A 6,077-nucleotide genomic window follows, 5' to 3' on the forward strand; every position below is an offset into this window, starting at 1 on the left:
GTTCACCATGTCACATTCCGACAAATAAATCACAATTACTGCACATTCTTCAATGGTGATTATCTTGAAACAGTTGGATAAATTTGCATTAACCTTAATCTCAATTTATACTCACTATAAAGTAAAAATGAATTAATCATATTGACTAGTCATTGACGAAGTCATCATCCATCACTATCATTTCAAAGTATTTTAAATATAGAACAAAACAGAAATAGTTGGTTCACATTATAATTTTATTTACACTGTAAAATTAACAGCAGGGCATTTCTAAAAGCGTGAGATGAGATGTTTTACTGACAGCAGTTAAAAGTGTTGTGCCCTATTCCGCCACAAGAGGCCGACCAAAACGCAAGCAGCAGGCAAATCAAATCCCCGTTAAAAGTCATAATATGCCTTTGCAGTCAAATATATTCTGTCATATGTGACCCTCAAGTAATCCCAGTGAGAAGCATACTATTTACATATTCATGATGAGTAGCTGCAGGGCTCGGATCCTCTGTCAAAGCACTTCAGTGCACATGAAATGAAACATTTATAATGGTACAACTCTATATTGCTGGAATAAATAGACAGTGATTATTTTACTGGTGTTGTGAAATTTAAGGCTATGTTGGGCTTTGCAGCAAGGTTTCACAGTGGTCCTCCCCTTGGTTGCATCTGTCTCAGACACAGTACTTCCAGAAGCAAGCTGCTTAAAAAAAAGAAATAAGAGAGGTAGTGTTATTCAGACTGAAGGCACCAAAGATATATTAATTTGAATGAGTGTGCGGAAATCTTATGAAACTTACGTTCACCACGCTTTCCAGTTATGGACTTGCCTTCAGCCATATTAGCTGTAATTTTCCTCTCCAGCTCCAGATCATCCTTTAGCACCCGCAGCTATAAGGAGAGATGGTAGAGATTGAGCACATCGAGACAGGTTACTGTCAACTCCAGATCAATACGCCATCTGTTCTGGCCTTTCTACATGGAGTCGTGCAGCAGATGTTCACTTAGTGTCCGCTGTTAAGGAAGGATTGATTTCGACTTCTTTGAATTGATTTGTTTGAACTAGTACCAATCATTCATGTGCAAAAACGCATATTTCAGTTGTGAAAAGGCTCCTTCGTCATCTAAGTCTTACCTCCTCCAGCTCAGCTATTGTATTGGCCAGATCAACACCTGTGGATAGGAAATCTGGATTAGTATGTATCTGATATTCTGTTATCTGTATGTATATATTGTGTGTGTGTATGTATATATATTTAAACATCTGTTCTTTAGATCTCACCCAGAGGATCGTCTTTTTCAACAGGAACTAAGCTTTTGTGGACTAACAGCGCCAGAATCTTGCTCTGAAGATCAGTGTCTTCTTTGGGATTAAAAACCCGATTTCCTACATGTACAAAAGAATGAAAAAAAAACAAAACATATACTTTTAGAAATTACAGTAACAAAATAAGTCATCCTGGGCTTTTACCCATACTTAGATCATTATTCGAAGATGCAACTGACACAAACTTGACTCTCAAATCCCTATAGAATCCCAACCACACAAACAATGTTGCACTTTAGTTCATGTAGACTACACACATACAACTCCAGGTGCACAATGATTGCTTACTCACCTGGAATAAATATTCCTCTTCCCTCCACATTGAGCACTCCTTGCAGCAGTAACAAAGCCAGGAGTCCTAAACAGTAGTTCACGACTGTTACTCTGTCCATGGCACTCAAGATGTGGTCCCAAAGAAGCTCTGCAGTGTAAGCCCTCCTTAAGGCAAGACAAGCAATCCACTCCTTTGTGTCCATCCTGTCTTTACATTTATACTTTGCGGGCTGGTAGGAGGAGCCAGCGCCCTTACGTATTAAATCAACAACTCGTCATTGTGGATTTTGTCAATACGCCACCTTTTCACAGGGACCATGAAGCGTCTGAATGAAATACGGGGATCTGACATTGCAGTGGAGGCCAGTAACCGTACATCACTCTGACACGAGCAAATCAAACTGAGAGGAAGTTATCAATCAGCCTGTTGGTTATAAGAGACTAGATTCAGATCTCCTTGGCACTTGCAAGTCTTTTTCTTTTACATTAATTGCTTCTTTAAATAAATATGTGAGAGTGTATTAGTCTGGGGGGAAATAGAGGAAAGTAAATTGATCCAGCCCCTAAGTGCACCACAGTCTGAGATGAGTTCCTCAATCTTGGTTTAAGGATGGACTTGGAGCTGAAGGAATATTTATCACTGGGAACAAGACGAACAAGCAACGTCTTGCAGGTCACTGTAGTCCATTCAGTCCATCAATGCAATCACATCTCATAACTCTGCCACAGGAGCCTGCCATGTGCGTGTGCAGTGTTAAGGAAATGACCTGGCTTGCACCTTCTATATTTGGCTGTTGAAGGTCTCATAACTTCACATGTGACATTGGAACGTTGCATCCAAGACTCCCTTTTTTTTTCTCTTTTTTTTTAACAAACACATCGGTTTAGTCGTTGAGCAAGTTCTTACTCAGCGGGCAAAGGATCCAGTGAAGAAACGGCTCATAAAATCAGGGGAGAGTGCATCCAAAGGTTATTGAGGGTGACATGGCTGATTTGTATTTCAAGATAAAAACTGAAAAAAGGTCACAAAACCTGACAACTTGAGTGAAGCAGACAAGTGACATTTTTCACGGAAAAAACCCCCAAAACATTTACACACAAAAAGTTCCTACTTTATCTTCCCTTAATTGACTCATTGTGAGTTTTTTGATTGAGGATTCCACTCGTAATCTTGAAACTTACCAGGGTTTGGCTCAATCAAACAAATGAGAAATGCTGATAACTTATGAGTCTGTATGTGACTTTCATTTTTTGAGTTGTCCTGAAAACTAACTGTGACTAAGTTCTTTTCTTTGAGTAAACCTCAACTTTATATGACATGCCTGAGAAGATAAGGCCAACAGAATGAATGGCTGCTTTTAAATCACATCTGAGGAGTCACTTTTATAGACTTGCAATAATGTGATGCTGTTTCATATATTGCAGCTAATTTAATTAATTTTGTCAGCTTCTACAGGACTTATTCCATATTCTGAATCTTTGCATACATTTGTCATGCTGTGTTATTTTATTGTTTATCATTTATATTTCATATACTTCACAAGACATGTGTCATTATAATGTTATCATAATTGATTTTGGTTTATTCTCTCAGCCCATGTCACTTCACATTCTATTATTCTGTCTTTTGTGCTCTATTCATTGTTTTTATTTCTTAGAATTGCTATTGGTATCTGATTATTGCTGATGTTCTTGTGAATGCACTCTCTGAACTATAAAAGTAAATATAGATATTTCCCTCAGTTTTCAATGCCTCTTAATCAAAATCAGGGTCACAGGGTTCTGGAGTTAATCCCAACAAATAAGCAAAGGTATGATACATCCATCAACATTCACACGTACATGTTTATGAATTGTAAGAGGACACAGGAGGATCCTAACCTTCTCACTATTACGAGTGAGTTCTAATTTCTGCCCCATGATGTGGACCTGGATAAGCCCCAAATTGTAGTAGCAGTACTAGAAGCAGAGGTAGTAGTTGTTGTGGGACCAGAATACACATTACTTTATCCATGGTGCACAAAGTAGTAGGTTTCACAAGGTAATTGGCAGGAGAACTATATCTGAGGTAACATTTATTTGGTGGGCCAGGTGTTCCACCCGAAGGAAAAACTGTTTTTAACCACTATAGTGGGTACACGTATGGCTGTTTGGGAAAGATAAGTGAGAGTTGACTTGATTTGTGAGTTTGGGACGTTACTAAACAAGCAAGTTGTTCAATTGTAAATTATGAATTGGACTTTTATTCATACTGCAGAACAACAATCAGCACATCAATAAAATAAGAGTAGCAACTCAGTGGCTTAAAGCATTAGCTTGGTTCTACAGTTGTAGTAGTCGTAGCAGTAGGAGCAGTACCAATCCCAATTTTAAAAATGCCATACATTGTTTGCTCAAAGGCACTGGAATTCCTTTACACTGCAGTTTATACCCAAATTATAAAACATCTTGACGAAGAGCTAAACCAAATCACAGCTACTGTTGCTTTTTTTTTTTTTTTTTTTAAGAATGTTATGGATTATTTGGAACCCAGCAAAGGTTTTTTTCCTTCAGAGAGGTCAAGGTCAAAGCATTTTGCAGAAAAAAGTCAAATTAAGTGTGGACACATTGTATGGCTATTTACTCGGCTATTACGAATTTGTTGTAGTCAATGTAAGGGTAAAAATAATCCAAATGAATGCGGCAGTCCTCCTGGTAAATCTGCTGAACACTAGATGGAGCAATTGCATTGACATCCATCGGCGGGCTGCTCAGAGATCTCATAACACTGGAGCACATTTGTTTAGTTAGAATGAGAACCCGAAAGCACGCATAAAGCTGACATCACTATAAATCTATCAATTCAGTCACCACTGAAACCAATATACCTCTATATGCACTGCGCGCGCGCGTACGCACGCACAAATTCATTATTTCCAGGGCAGGAAGTATATTTCCTCTCAGAGATCGTGCATTTCTATTTTAATGACGACCCCTTGCAGCTGCAGCTGCAGACATGTACTATCAGGCTGGCAGATCGTCAAGTTAACCACATGCAGCGAGAACTACACCGGAAAAGAATAGATGGAACTTCCAAGTTAAACCCACATTTCTGTACGTTGTTGTTTGATGACGTGTGTGGCAATACTTTCCCAATGCCTCGATGCTGAAGATCACACACATTTAGTACTCAGAAACCTCAGACAAAACCCACAAAAAAAAAACCCAATTTGCTCCCAATAGTTTGACAGCGTCTTTCATGGCAGCAGCCTCCATTGGCGCGTGAATGTGCGTGTGAATGGGTGAATGTGATTAACGATGTGAAGCGCTTTGGGACTGCTCACGCAGTTGAAGAGCTCTATATAAGTGAAGTCCATTTAGCATTTACCATGCAAACTCCACAAAGATAGGCCTGGCCTAGATTAGAAATAACATATTATGTGTGAATGAAATACTCCTTTCTACATTGCTGTATTTACAATTAGGTTTGGTATGGATGAATGGATGTACTCAAGGGCTTCAAAATTAACAGCGAGGTAGTTTGGGTATAACAATAAAACAACCACAAAAACAATCTTTCTAAAACATCTGAAGAGCAATTAAAATAGCTTTTTGATTTTCACTTGAAAAGAAAAGAAACATCTGGCTTTATTTTTCTCAAAGGTGTGGATCAATGAAAGAGTTATTTGGGAGTTTCTTTCAAAGCCATATAATCTGGAGCTGTAAAACGTTTCTTGAGAACAAACAAAACGAAATACAAAGCAGATTGTGCTGCACTGAGATGGGCATTACATACAAAGCACATTTGCTTTTTATGATCATGGGGCGAAAAGCAAGTAATGAGTTCCCCTTTGCCACACTCCTGTTAATCCTCCAATGCACTTTATTGCACTTTGCACTTTTTTTTGTTATTTTTGCACTTTGAAAAATAAAAGCAAAAAGAAAAAAATCCTTATTTTCCATAGTCAATTGGATCAAAATCCTTTCGTATTTAATAAAGGTCATCCATATTCTTACAAAGGTCTGTTGTAGCCTTTAATATGTGTATTATTATCATTTCGAACGTTGACAACATTTTATCCATTACTTGGCATTTGGTCTATATGTTGATAAGATATTTATTTTTATTTTATTTTTTTGCACGTCTACATGCCGTCCCATTTTTTTTATTGTATAATTTTCTGAGTATTGATCCAGGCAGCAAAGTTTGGGATCCAATGTTTTCAATAACAATTTTTTTTTTTTACCTCTTCCCAGATTGGTTTAATTTTCCTCCGCGCAATGAAGCAATGTCCCTTTACCTCATGTGCATTGAATCCATGTTTGTTGGGGTTGTTGGCGGGTTTTATTGCGACACGCGGCAGCAGGAAGCGCGTGGAGCTGTGCGGAAGGCTCGCTGGGAGGGACGCACCGGGGGAGGAGGGAGGCTCGTAGAAAATCTGACACGCCAGCTCCGGCAGAGCAGCTGCAAGCCAGGCAATTACGGCAAAGACGTATCCAGAGAGGG

The sequence above is a fragment of the Blennius ocellaris genome, assembly GCF_963422515.1.
Source record: "Blennius ocellaris genome assembly, chromosome: 12".
In the NCBI taxonomy this organism is placed as follows: domain Eukaryota; kingdom Metazoa; phylum Chordata; class Actinopteri; order Blenniiformes; family Blenniidae; genus Blennius; species Blennius ocellaris.